Source organism: Oryzias latipes, chromosome 22 (genome assembly GCF_053564925.1).
Source record: "Oryzias latipes strain Hd-rR chromosome 22, Olatipes_Hd-rR_3.1".
NCBI classification, from domain to species: domain Eukaryota; kingdom Metazoa; phylum Chordata; class Actinopteri; order Beloniformes; family Adrianichthyidae; genus Oryzias; species Oryzias latipes.
This window is the reverse complement of record NC_136258.1, coordinates 2,688,991-2,704,218: the sequence shown is the minus strand read 5'-3', so window position 1 is coordinate 2,704,218 and position 15,228 is coordinate 2,688,991. Positions and strand designations below refer to the sequence as shown.

The window sequence follows — 15,228 nt, the reverse complement described above, 5'->3', positions numbered from 1 at the left end:
CCTCGCTCTGATGTGGACCTTCTATGCCATGGACAGATGATCCATGACTTGGACCACAAGTTTTTTTTTTTTTTTTCTCTAAACTTGTTCTGTCCAACAGCTGAGCAAACAGATTAGAGCTGAAGGCTTTTTGTGTTGGACAGGTTTTACTATCACAAAGAGGTTATATAGCTTCGAGGAACTAGAGTGTAGATTTGTATAAATTCAAATTCAAATTCAACTTTATTTATATAGCGCTTTTCATGCTTCATAGCATCTCAAAGTGCTTACCAAAGGAAAAAAAATAAAACAAATAAGATAAAAAATATATATATATTAGTTAAAATAATAAACAAAGTAAAAAGAATGTAATAATAATAAAAATAAATGCAAATAATAATAAAATAAATGAATTAATAAAAACACACAAAAACCCAACACATACACATCCCTCCTTTAAAATAAGAACAAATAAAATTAGCTGTTAAAATTTTATAAAATCAAATAAAAACATGTGGACAAGAAAAACTATGTAAAAGCTTTACTAAAAAGATGTGCCTTAAGTTTTTTCTTAAAAACCTCCACAGTGGCTGAAGCCCTCACTTCCTCAGGCAGGCTGTTCCACAGGCGAGGTCCACAGTGTTGAAGTGAGGCCTCGCCGTGGGTTTTAGTTCTGACCTTTGGGACCACTATCGAACCTGCACCTGTGGACCTGAGGGCTCTGGGAGGGTCATAGACTAAAAGTAAATCTGATAAAAATGAGGGTCCAGTTCCATGTAAACTTTTATAAACTAATAAAAGAACCTTAAAATCGATCCTAAAGCTGACAGGGAGCCAGTGCAAAGACTTCAAAATTGGAGTAATGTGCTCCTTCTTTCTGGTTCTGGTTAAAAGACGTGCAGCTGAGTTTTGAACAAGCTGCAGCCAGTTTACAGTATTTCTCTTAGCACCAGAAAGAAGAGCATTACAATAGTCTATCCTAGAAGTTATAAAAGCATGGATTAATATTTCAGCACTGGCTTGTGAGAGAAAGGGTCTCACTCGGGCAATATTTCTAAGATGATAAAATGCAGTCTTTGTAACTTGGTTTGCGTGTGCTTCAAAGTTAAGATCTGCATCTAAAATCACACCGAGGTTTTTTACTTTATTGCACACATTCAGATTAAAAGTTGATAAATAGGATTGGACCCTTTCTCTCTCAGCTTCAGGACCAACAATTAAAATGTCAGTTTTGTCTTGATTGAGCTTTAAGAAGTTCTCTCCCATCCATGTTTCAATATCTAAAACACAACTTAAAAGGTCATCAATGGGTCCCATGTCATCAGGAGACACAGCCACATATAACTGGGTGTCATCAGCATAACTATGAAAGTTTATGCCATGTCTCCTGATGACATCACCTAGCGGTAGCATGTAGAGGTTAAAAAGTGTGGGGCCAAGGACCGAACCTTGTGGCACACCACATGTCAGTCCGTGCCTCCCAGATGATGCATCATTTACACTGACAATAAAATTTCTTCCTGTGAGGTAGGACTCAAACCAGCTGTACACAGTTCCAGTGATCCCAACCATGTCATGCAGTCTGTTTAGAAGAATGGAGTGGTCAACTGTGTCGAAGGCTGCACTCAGGTCCAGCAATACTAAAACAGATGTTTTCTTTTCATCAAAATTGGACCTGAGATCATTTATAACCTTGACCAGCGCCGTCTCTGTGGAGTGATGTGATCTAAAACCAGACTGAAATTTTTCTAAAATATTATTTTTATTAATAAAATCATTTAGTTGGATAAAAACTAGTTTTTCTAAAATCTTACTTAAAAATGGCAGGTTTGACACTGGCCGGTAATTATCTAGATTTGAAACATCTAAACCGCTCTTCTTCAGAGTGGGTCTCACTATAGAAGTCTATAAACCCCTTTTTGTCGTATTATTTTTTATTTATTTGTTACATTTAGTGTGTGTGGGGAGGGAGAGGGGAAGAATGTGAGGGGAGGGTGGAAGAGAGTAAAAGGAAGAAAGGTGAAAAGGTGGGGGATACAAGCACTGATTTGAATAAGTTATTATTTTAAACTGTAACAATTAAACCAGATCTGCTGGAAAGACAAATATTACATCAAAGGTGAAAATCTGACACTAAGATGAGCGAAAAAAATCTGTCCATCAATACACTGTAGGTAAGGAGGAGGGATGAAGCAGACAGGGAGCAGTGTGGCAGTGTGCACGTGCACGTGGGTGTGGAGATACATGCATGCTGCCAACGTGAACCGTGTGTTCATAAAGGGAGCCAGATCCTACCCAGCCAGACCAGCCAGACCAGCAGAGGGGAGGAGAGCCCCCCAGGCCAGAAGCCCCCCCAGCATCCGGACCCAGGCAGCCTGGGAGGGGAGGAGGAGGGGACCGCCCACCAGCCAGCCAGGCACAGAGAGGGCCCCCTACAGGGGCCCCCCCAATGCCCAGAGGCACAAGCAAACCCAGTGTCCGGCCCCCAGGCCACAAGACAGGAGCGCTTAGCCGTACCAGGCAGCAGCCATGGGGGCCACCGGGCGCCGGACACCGAGACAAAGGCCAGGGACGAAGGCAGGGCCCCCAGAACCCATGAGCCGGCCACCACCCGACTGGCGCCCCGTCTCCGCAAGCCAGCCCAGGCACGCTACCCGAGCAACCCAGGGATCGCCACGCACCCACAGCCACCCCCCATAACCCTACAACCCTACACACTACAACCCCCCCCCCCCCAACGTAATATCTGAGCCCCCCTCCCCAACCCTCTCAGTGCCCTCGCTTGGACCACAAGTTTAACGCATTCCTGGCTCAGTTGGATTGGCTTACCCAGTCTTTGTCCACAGATGCCGCCACAGCAGCACAAGCCACACCAGCCGTGCCTCCTTCTGCTTTTCCAGCAAATTCACCAGGAGCTGTGAAAGAGATTCATATCCCAGACCCCAAACCATACTCCGGAGACCTGGGTGTGTCTAGGGCTTTCCTGCTGCAGTGAAACCTCTCACTTACACCAGCGACCAAGCAAAAGTGTCATGTGTTGTTTGTCTCCTGGGAGGAAAGGCACTAGAGTGGGCAGAGGCCTCTTTCGACCGGCATGGTTTTGGTCAGCTCTCCTACTCTGACTGTGGAGAAACTGAAACGTGTTTTTGACCACCCAGTAAGAGGAGGGAATTCCACAAGGCAGTTTTTCTCCCTGAGACAAGGAGAGCCCGGAGCGCAGCAGAAGATTCTGTGGATTTATAGACTGTGGCTTTAATGACTTTAATGATGAGGCGCTGCAGGCTGTGTTCAGCAATGGTCTCAACCATTGGGATCCACCTTCAACTTTGGGTGAACTAATCTCCCTGACTACCAGGCTGGATAATAGACTGCGGGATCGAGCAAGAGAACGGGGACTTGGTCCACGTTCATTTAACCCCATCTTGTCCATTTCTAACCTGCTCCATGGTGCAAGCCCCCCCACCTGAGGAACCCATGCAAATGGGTCGAGCCCACATCTCCACTGAGGAACGCCAGCGATGGTTATCTACTGGAGTCTGTCTTTACTGTGGAACTCCTGGACATGCTGTCGCTTCCTGTCCGATCAGCTAAAAGAGAGTGGTCATCAGCAGCAGTGGGGGTATTGACAAACACGACCACCCAAACTAGCCTCACCCACACATAGACCCTGCACCCAGCTGCGTTGTGCATCAGTCATCTCATCCAGTACTAGTGTTGGTGGACTCTGGAGGAGAGGCCAACTTCCTTGACCAGACCATGGCGTCCCAGATCAGTCTTTCCTCTGGAGAGTCTCCCTTCCCCCACTGTGGCACAAGCTTTAGATGGCCGGGCGCTTTACCAAATCACTCAAGGCTCTGTCCCAATTGTCCCAAAAGCTGGAAGAGCACAATTCTCATTAGAATAAATCACTGCAATTATGACTCAATTGTGATGTAGAGCCAACTTTAAACATATCACTAAAATCAGGAAATGTAAAATACTTAGGTGTCACTTACTCCTCGTCTCTCAGACTTAGTGCAATTAAATTATGAACCATTGCTTAAAAATATTCAGGATGATGTAATGCGATGACTTAACCTGCCCATATCACTCACAGGTACAACACCTTCGGTTAAAATAAAAAATAATACTCGAAATCAACTACTTCTTTTCTATGACTCATATACATATTCGGAAGTCCAAATCTGTGAATATTTTTCATACTTTACCGAACTGATATTTTTTATTATTTTCTCAGCGATTTTAAAAAAAATGGACCACTAATTTTATTGTTTTTATTTTCCCCTCTCGGGTTATTGTGGGAAAGAGACCCTTCAAAGTGGGACACATAGACACAAAAACACTGTGGAAGTGCCTGACATACAGACAGAAACTGGCGGTACGGGGCAGCTGTGGTGCAGTGGTAGGGCGGTCAACCCATGATCGTATATTGCAGGTTCGATTCCCGCCTTGCATGCTCATGAGTCAATGTGTCCTTGGGCAATACACTGATTCCCACCTTGCCTCTGGTGGTAGGCGGGCGCCTGTGTTTATCAGCGGAGCCACCACCAGTGTGTGAATGTGTGTGTGACTGGGTGAATGGGTCTGTGACTGTAAAGCGCTTTGGGACTTGTAGGTAGAAAAGCGCTATACAAGGATACACCATTTACTATTTATGGGGAGAATCTTTGAACAATCTCATGAACCCTGAATGGAGACGTGATTACCAATATTTTAGCCCAGTGGAAATTTCAGAATAAAAGCAAAGCAACTGCTGTTGCAGTTATACTTCTATTTTGAGTTAAAGTGTTGTGTTGAGTCAAAGTTTTGTGCTGTGAGTTAATTTCATGTTGTGAGTTAACTTGTAATGACCCTTCTGGGCCACCGTAGTTTGGTGCATACACACAGTCACGCACGCAAAGGAACATAATTCATACTAATCATATTTCAAACAACATCACACACTACCGTCACAAAAGGAGACACAGCTCCTGGGCCGGAAAGCTTCCCAGCAGAATTCTATCAAAATTCTGGGACGTCTTGCCTCCAGTTTTTTATAGGTTATATTTATTAAAGAACACCCCTCACTACCTGCTAATATAAACTCTGACAACATCCTTCTCCTCCTGAAGCCAGATCCAGATCCCAGCTTGCCTTCTAGCTACCGTCCCATCTCTGATCAATGCAGATCTCAAAATTATATGTAAAGCTCTTGCTATGAGACTAAAGATTACTCCCCAGATAATTCACCCTGATCAAACTGGATTTAACAAAGCAAGACGCTCCACAAACAATGCTCCAAGACTTATTATTCTAAAAGACTTTAACTCTATTGAAAAACAGGAAGCAACCACTATCTCATTAGATACTGAAAAAGCATTTGACAGGGTAAACTGGAAGTTTGTGCTTGCTGCTTTAAAAGTTGTTTAGGTTTGGTAATTTTTTTATTATTTTTAAAATTGGATAATAATCCAGCAGATCACTCATGGATGGATGTAGAACAGTCACTATGAGAAGACATTAAACTATCAGATCTTCCTTTTATTAGCAGGTCCATCAAACGATTTATTTGCTTTAAATGTATCTATATCATAACCACATTGACAGCCTGGTGGGATTTCCTTAAAATGAATAACTCTTCTCTCACACCGAGCAAACTGACACCCAATTGGAGCAACCCTGACATCCTCATAATTAAGAACATGCTTAACTTTCGGAATTACACATTTAGAACATAAAATTCAAGAAAAAACTTTTGTATCTTTTGAAAACTTGAAAGGACGGTTTAGATTAGGTAATAAAAAAGTCTTAGAATATCAGCACCAAAAATCAGTATTAAGTGTAAGGTTTAATCTGAATCAGATAAATGAGACACTCCCTGATACAGTGAATGAATTTTGAACCTAACATCATACAAAATTCTGTCTAAAATCTATATATTTATAAGTAACATTGGAAACCAAGTTATAGGCCAAAGAAGTGGGATTGAAAAGTATTAATACAGTCAACTCTTCTTGGTTACAGATTTGCTCAAACACTTTTAGACTAACCAAAAGTCCTAATCTGCAGTTGATACAGTTTTCGGGCGACAGTGGCTCAGGTGGTTGAGCGGGTCGTCCAATGATCGAAGGGTTGGCAGTTCGATCCCCGCTCCCACCAGCCAAAATGTCGTTGTGTCCTTGGGCAAGACACTTCACCCTCCTTGCCTCCAGTGTGGCTCCACTGGTGTGTGAATGTGCATGAATGATCCTGGTGATGGTCAGAGGGGCTGTAGGCGCGAAATGGCAGCCACGCCTCTGTCAGTCTGCCCCAGGGCAGCTGTGGCTACAACAATAGCTACCATCACCAAGTATGAATGAGGAGTGAATGAATAATGGACACAATGTAAGCGCTTTGGGTGTCTTGAAAAGCGCAGATAAATCCAATCCATTATTATTATTATTATTAAAACTCTTCCCACTCGTCTTCCGGGTGAGACTGGGGTCGGCCTGTGCCCCAGCTCCTCGGTGCTCGCCTGCGTCTGGGACCCCTTCGCCTCTGGTCCCGGGGATGGGTTGGGTCCATCCTAATTGGCCCACCACTTTGTTGGGTGGCTCGCCTTCTCAGTCAGGCGTTCGTTTTCTGACGCTTCCCCCGGTTTGTGCTCGGTAGGGCTGGCGGGCAGGTTGCACGGGTGCGCAGTGCGGCTGGCCATAGGTTGTCCCGGCCTGCCTCTGGGAGTGGGGGCACAGGACTCCCGGTTGGTGCCGTGCCTCTCGTCTTGTGCTGGGGGACTGGTGCGCGTTAGGGTGGTTGCCCCCAGGTCTTTGTCTGACGGTAGGGCTCTTGGATGCCTGGATCAACTTTTGCACATATATGGGTACTATTTTACACCCATCTTCAAGAATATTGGTAACTCAAATCTTGTGTATACTGGTCTGTGTACACAAGTCAATGTGAGATAAATCTTCCATCATTAATTTATGAAAATACCTAAAACCTTTCAATAGTTGTGTGCAGACTATTTGTTGGTGTGTGCAAGTGTGTGTATTTGAGAACAAAATCGTGCAACTTACTTATGACACTCTTATGACTCTGTATCATCGACTGTCCACCCCCATTTTCCCCTATCCTAACCCCTTATTTCCCATCTCTAACATACCACTCTCTCTTCTTTTCTTCCGTCTGGTCCAATAAGGAATGCATGTAAATATAATTATAAATAAAGCTTAGCCTCAAATACAAAAGAGTTTTATACAAATACTGTATACACTCCGTCTGAAAATCCCTAATTGTAACAATAAAATCTGTCCAATACATAGGGGGTCTCAAGCTCTGATCTGCTTGTTCAGTTGTTGGACAGGACTAGTTAGGAAAAAAAAAATATTCATGATGATTTGAACAAGGTTAATTTCTTCAAAAAAGTTCAAGTTTTAAAGAAAAAACCTCGACTAGAAATAAGCATTAGGGCTTTGATGAAAAGACGATGCTTTCAAGAAACACATGTTAAGATAACATTACATTTCTGTAATGTTATAAAACCTTACATATAATCACTTTAAATTAGTGTTGTGTTTTCATTATTTGTTTTTAATTATTAACTTAAACTTCATACATAAAGTATTACTGTTTTATTTTCAAATGCATAAACTATATTTCCAGAAAATGTTTGGCTAGTAGACATTAAATGTCACTGGCTAGTAACCAAAAAAAGCAAATTTACAGCCCTGGCTATAACTATTCAAAACTTCATACATAAAGTATTACTGTTTTATTTTCAAATGCATAAACTATATTTCCAGAAAATGTTTGGCTAGTAGACATTAAATGTCACTGGCTAGTAACCAAAAAAAGCAAATTTACAGCCCTGGCTATAACTATTCACCATGTAGCATCCAACCTTCAGTTTACCTTACATTTTTGACTGTTACAGCGGCGTGACGCTGCTAAAGCACCTAATTATTGCCTTAACTGTTGGACCTTTGAGGTTCCTTTGGTCTGTGTCAAACTACTTAAGCTGTGTTACGCCCCATTTTACGTCTAGGGGTATCTAGAGGGGCATAACATGAAAGTAATGGTTTTTTCACTGATTTCAAATGAGCAAAAACAAAAACACCAAACAAATGTCTCCATACAAATATTAACACATTTATTTACAAATTAATGAATAAAAACCAACAAGAACTTAAATTGCAGCAAAAAGGCTTCAGGGTGAACCAAGACCAAAACAACAAATAAAACCCCACCTAACATGTAATCTTACCTGTAAATAAAAGAAAAGGGAAATCAATGATTAAACATTAACCTTCCTACATGAACAGGAGAAAGCATATGCAAAAGAAAATGGCAGTTCACCCCTACAACTTCACCAATAAAACTAGACCAAACAAAACTACACACAGAGTGGGCACACAACACAAAACCACAAAACTGCAAAGAACTACAAAAGAACACTTAGTGCAACAAACAAACAAACAAACAAACAAACAAACAAACAAACAAAATGGAGAATAGAGCCAAGCTGCAATGGAGACCGGCTGCAGCCAAGCTCCCTTGCAGGCTGGAGGTTCAAATAGTGCTTTTGAAGGCTGCCTTCATCAGCTTGGGTCCAAATGGAGGCCACGCCTCCATGCACCACACCTGAAAATAATTAGACAAACATACAAACAAAGATCCACAAAAACACAGAGGTCCCACTCTGATAGAGAAAAATACATAAAACACAGAACAGAAACACAGAACCCACTTATGGCCACAGCCGTAACAAGGTGTTAAAGTATGGAAGCAATTCTGTAGCATAATCAAAAATAAAAGTCAAAACCAGAAATGCGTTTTCATTTTCAAAATGAAGCTGCATTTTTTGACTCAAAATTGAATTGAAAAAGCATTCCACCAAAATGCTTTTTCATTTTCTTCTTCAACACTGCTCCTAGCATGAATGTGTCTGTTAGCAGCCGGACACACGGAGATAGCACCAACGTCATCGCCCCGCCTCCCCGCTGGAAATGCTTATTCGAATTTAATAATGAGACAATGTTCGCAGGGTGGATGTTAAAATGAAAATGCAATCCCCTCTTTGCATTTTCATTTTAATCATGACACAGAATAAGCAGTTTTTAAGTAGAAAATGAAAAAGCATTTTGAAGTATTGATTTTTCATTTTAATTTTGAGTCAATTGATGCAGTTACATTTAGAAAATGAAAAAGCATTTCTGTTAATCCAGTTTAATTGTCAAATGAGACATTTCTAAATGAATTTTGCTACACATTTACCAGAGAACTTTTTGAAAATGAAATGTCAAATACCATTTTCTTTATCATTTTAATTAAATGACAGAATAAGCAGTGTTGAAGAAGAAAATGAAAAATCATTTTGTTGGATTGCTTTTTCATTTTAATTTTGAGTCAAAAAATGCAGCTTCATTTTGAAAATGAAAAAGCATTTCTGGTTTTGACTTTTATTTTTAATTATGCTACAGAATCACTTCCATATTAAAATGACTGTAGTCATAGAGAATGAATTATAACCTAAATGAAAAAAAACACACTTTAAACTGGTGGGATTAGTTGAACATCATTTTTAAAACAGTAAAAGTCAAATCGGTTTTATCATTCAGTCATGAACCATGTGATTGCAGCATCAACCTTATTCTGTAAAACACAACTCTACAGCCACCTAATGTTGACTCCAGTACCCTGCTTTGTTAAGAGTTGCCACTAAAGTTTATGTTTGCTTAAAAATAGATTGCTCATTTCTAAACATTTCACATAAATATATTTCTTTCATTTCACCGGCAAACTGAAAAGACTGATGCGCAGAACAAGTGGAAAGCAGATGAAGTATGTAGAGCTGAAAAAAGGGCGAAGCTCACATTTTACTCATCATAAATCTTGTTACATTTATCTGAGCTCATCAGTGTTGACATCAGGTCCCATAAGTATGTCATCTGCAGAAAGCTTTCTCAAAGTTTCTACCATCACAAAAATATAAAATTTATATCTGCTCGTCTATAATGGCCCCATTGTTTCAGCTGCAGACAGACGGTTTCCTTCGAACACGTCACAGATTAGATGCAGGGAGTAATAATGAGCCCTCCTAGAGACAGAGTGACAGACAGATATCTCCCATGCAGACTTTGGTGTGACGCTAACCTGGAAGAAGTTTCTCATCCTTGAAAAATTCTGCAACCACTTTTTCACGACTTGTGTAAGAAGAAAGATCAAAGACACAATGTCAGTCACAACTGTGATGTGATTCAAGAGAACAAACTTTGGGAGTTTTAAGCAGAGTAATAATTTTCAAAAAGTTCTGAATGATAAGAGTTCTTGCATCAGAAAGCTTGTTTGCATGCACGCTAAATATACAATCATTATCTGATACTTGATAATGCGTTTTTCAAATGACAATGTGAGACAGAGTAACCAAATGTGCTTTACCCAATATGTAATTCAGTTATCACCTACTGGATTAACACGTGATTTTCTTTTATTGGGGGATTCAACATCTCAATTTATCCATTTAATTTTGTTGTTTTACATATGCATGTGTGTAAAACAACACTTTCACTCTAATTATAACACACTTAATATTACTACTTTGACATTCAAACAAACTCTCGTGGTTGCACTAACTCAATCCCTCATTTATGACAACTTCACTGTAAACCCGAATAGTCCAATGAGCTCAAAAGTTTTATAATCACTAACCCAAAAGTAACAAACAAGTTGAGTCAGCTTAAAACCTATAAGCCGATTCAACTTTTGCCACAGTTATATCTTTATTGGAATAAAACATTTTGAGTAAATGAAACCTTGGAGTCAAAACTTGTGAGTAATGAGACGTGATGACGTCATAACGTACGCCCATGAACGTGAACTCAGCCACAGAAGTCTTCAAGATGGCGGAGGTCTGATGGGAGTGTCAGCTGGCCCAAGTTGACAACGCACATACGTCTAGGTAAGTCGTAATATTTTATTTTTTATTATACTTTACGACTTTCGCCTCTGTATTATATATTTGTTGCTTCTTTTGATGTTCCTTCTAGTATATCCTTTGTATTCATGACGTGCTCCACGAGTTTGTGTGTATCTTCGAATATTTGTTCTGAATTAAACAATTATGTATGTTTTGCAGTATCATGTCATCAGAGAATTATTGCTTGTGGTTAAAAGAAGTTGTTGGGGCAAAGTTTCAAGTTTTACGTTTACCGAGTTGGTTGGCGCGCATTTTAAATTATCTAACCGTTACTAGCTAACCGTTACTACTAGCTAACCGCTAGCTCTGGCAGAGCGGCTGCCACAGCCACATATAGTGGGAATTGCCTTTTTTTTTTCTACTACTTTTTACCATAGGCTCTGTGATTTGGTAATCGTTATTTTTTTGTGTAACTTGTATTTCACGTAGTAACTTAATAAATGCAAATGTGGGCTAAGCTAGCTGCCTTACGCTAACATGTTCTCGTATCTTCTTAGTGAACCGGCGGTGCGTTTGAAATAAGAGCGGAGGTAAGTTTTGATTGTAAATAACATGGCTGCAATATCTAAGACAATATCCAAGAATCCTCCGGCTATGGAGAACATTTGACCTTATTGACAAATTAAATTAATTATAAATAAGTAAAAATGTCAAAGCTACCTTAATGTTATGTAGCAGTTATAACTTTGTCCTGAATTGGGCTCGAGTTAAAATACTAAATGTATCATAAAGTTTGCTTAATACTCAAAAACTGTATTTTGGCCACTGGTTTGGTTGTGATTTGTGTTAATGTCAAATATTTTAAAATAACTTTTTTGTCTCTTCCTAAAACATCCTCTGAAATATGTCATTCTAGCTAATGCACAAATATTAAAAAAATATCAATATGCATCCTAGATTACATATTGTGGACAGAGTATTGAGGGTATTGTAAAATGCAGCGGTTTTTCCAAGCTACCAGTAGCTTGAAAAAGCTTTAAAATGTGTTAAACATTTTTAACTTTTTTTGTAGATGTGAGCTGAGTTTCATCACATCACAAATGTCAACCTGCGAAACCGTTTTATTTGGACCTGGACAGACAGACGCAGAGGATGCTGATCTTTTTGAGACAGAAGGCAGCACGAACCGGAAGTCTCTATGTGACATTCTGCACCTCTATGATAAACAGGTGAGGTGTAACTGCATGGCATGATCAACATTATGCTTTAGCTAAAAGAAGGGGCTGACTTGGATTGGTTCTAATGAATCACTGAGCACTTCTAATAAAGTGAATGACTGTAAATGTTTACTTCACTGGAGAAAAAAACATCAATGTTGATCCCAATGCATTTGTAAATTTGAATTTAATGTCATCTTATGTTTGCTGTATTTTTTAAAATAACTATACAATTTTAAGATAATTAAAAAGATTAGATGAACTGAACTGAGCCAGACCAAAGGGTACAGTTATTTGAAATATGTTTGCCATATTAATTTGTATTTGTCTCTGTGCAGCAAGAGCAGACTGCTGATGTCAAACGTATTCCTGTCCTGTACTGGCTTCCCATATACAAACGTGAGGAGGACCCACAGTTCTTCAAAGTTTGGAATGTAAGTACTTTATGATGGATAATGTTTTATTCACTAAATAGTACCAGTGACAGTGTGCTGGTTAATACTCCAGCTGTGTGGGTAATACAACTTAACCAGAAAGTCATGCCAAAGCAATGTTATGTGGCAAAGCACATGGTCTCCTAAAATATTGCACTCCAGCTCATCTGTGCTCCTGTACCTGACCGTGGACCTCGCCTCTGACTCGTCTGGGGCCCACAGCCGTCCTCTATTTCATCTGGATGACGCCAATCTGCTGGACTTTAAAAATGCAGTTGTTGAACTAGTAAATGTAATTCTTCTCAAAGAGTTCTGGTACATCGCCTGTCCTTCCTGGGGAGGAGTTTTTTTTTATAAAGGAGTTTTTCCTTACTGTGTAAGAGGGTCTAATGGCAGGGATGCCCAGTTTAGTTTAGTCTGTTTAGTTTAGTTTAGCCAATACCTAATGTATTATAATTTCATGTTCTTGTACAATTGCCGGTATGAAGCCCATGGAGACGACTTCTGTTGTGACATTGGACTATATAAATAAAATTGAACTGAACATTTGCTCTTAAGTTGCATTGGCAAGAAGGTGACATTCTTTCCAGCAGGTTGTGTCATTTTTATGGAGATGTTCTGTGCTGTAGTTGAAAAACTGCCCCATAACAAGGACACAACCTGGTGGAGAGTAACGAGTGCTAACTGTGAGAGCATGACATCAGGAAAGAGTTCCAGAGGGTGAATACTAGGTAAGCAGCTGGGGCGGATGGAATTCCTGGACGTGTCCTGAAAGGTGCTGACCATCAGGCACAAGCTGAGAGTTATGTTGGTGAAACTGGTTAGGTGGAGGGAGGGGTGGGGTTTGGGCGAATAAATGTGATCCTCTTTTCAGATTGTCATGTTACAAAAGCTTTTGTTTATTTTTTTGTGTACAGTGCCTTATGGAATGATGAGGACTCTTACAAATAGTCTTATTTTGATTTCATTTGATTTTGTATTATATAAGCTCTGTTCTTCCAGATCCTTTTCAAGCAATAAATCAAGCTGTATTGAATTAAGCAAATGTGCTTTAAGTGACGTTTTTGTTTTATTTTCTGTCTTTTTAATCAATGCATTTCATCATTTCTGTAATGAGTTTGATAAATATGTTTAAATTATTTATTGCTTTGACTACAATGCTTGAAATCATTCATTTAAATCAACTTTAATAATTTTCTTGATGTGTAATTTCTGACCTTCTCTTAAAATGTCAATTTCAGGTTGTAGTTTTTGCATAAAGTTTTGTTCCCTCAAACGATCAATTCTCTCTCTTTAATACTACACTGTTTTTTTTTCCTTTGCAGATTAAAGCGTCACCAGAGGCAGACATCAGCAGCTCCTCTGTTGGCATTCTGACCGTCAGCAACAACAATACAAGTTCAGTGCATTTCTGTCCGCTCAGTACAGCAGTTGTGGTGGAAGATGAGCTTGTGGTAGGCGACATTCCCAAATGGGTATTTTTTTGAGCGCTAACATTGGAAATGTTAAAACAAAAAAATCTTTTAACAGATTTTACATCTAATCTACATTATTTATCCATCACTTTTAGAGCCCGCTTTATCCCTTTCAGGGTCACAGGGTTACTGAAAAGCCTCCATAGCTGCTAAGACGCCTACATTTCAAGCAGGATGGCGGTTTGTCCATCTGTATAGAATGCGCACCTTCCCATCATCACCAATAAGTGAAAAGCAATCCGCACATTATCAACTATGGATGCATTTCTGTAGCATAATTAAGTCAAAACTCAAAACCATTGCATCGTTGGGGTCCTTGCAGACAAGAATAAAAGCACTGACCGCACGGATTAAAAAGATTGAGCGAGCAGGCCCTTAATAATAATCATCACAGTAATATAAGGACATTTAGAAGATGCGTGTTGGTCCAAACGGCAAACGTTTAGCATGGCGACATGATGGGGCTCCAGCTGTACTCGAACAGCAAAATCAGCGCAGAAAGTACATTTAGGAGAGAGTCTCCTGCAGCTTCCCTCTGATTTTGCAATGCTGCAATGAGTGTCTTGGATGTAAACATGTGGGAATCACATCAGCCTTTATTTTGTCTAGACAACACTGGAAACACATATTCATATGATGATTTAGAGTTTCTCAGATCTGCGTAGCAGCACTTCCGCCTTCTGGATTGTGGCGTTTTTCTAGTCAACAGTCCTGCAGCGTCATTTGCTGGATATTAGTCAGGCCTCCTTTAAGCAGCAAATGAGTGTTAGCGAGGAAAAGACGTTGTGAGAATACACTAAACATTCGGAACGGGTTGCTAATGCTGCTGTACAACAGCAGCCCGACTCCTATGACAGAACATTTCTTGGCACCAAATTTTTTTCCCCCCACATCCCAGTAAGGAAATCATAAAAAATTCTAGATACATCTGCACAGACAATGACATTTATTCCTAAATGATGAGGTCTCCACTGCATGTACTGGATGATCCAACCATTGCGCCACTTTAGGGCACCTTCATCTCATCAATAAAGAACAGTCAGAAGTACTTTGAATACTGGGGAGATTTGGCACAGCCTATCCTGAAAGAGATCACTCATGTCATTTTTTCTCTAAATGGATGAACCTTGAGAGGGATTCAAACATTCTAAACGACATCACATCCGTAATTTTATCACGACGTGTATCTTTTGCCCACTAATCATTCATTGCTGACATTTTCACTACCCCCATTAACAGCCTCATGCCTC

At 40.1% G+C, this 15,228-nt stretch overlaps 1 long non-coding RNA gene across 1 annotated transcript; it reads left to right on the top strand.

Annotated features, from left to right (window-relative positions):
* Positions 1–10,751: 10,751 nt before the first annotated feature.
* On the top strand, positions 10,752–14,335 carry LOC144989010 (uncharacterized). The gene is made up of 4 exons (XR_013653138.1): positions 10,752–11,442; positions 11,925–12,081; positions 12,408–12,503; positions 13,829–14,335. It is a non-coding gene; the product is annotated as an uncharacterized LOC144989010 (long non-coding RNA).
* The last annotated feature ends 893 nt before the right edge of the window (positions 14,336–15,228 follow it).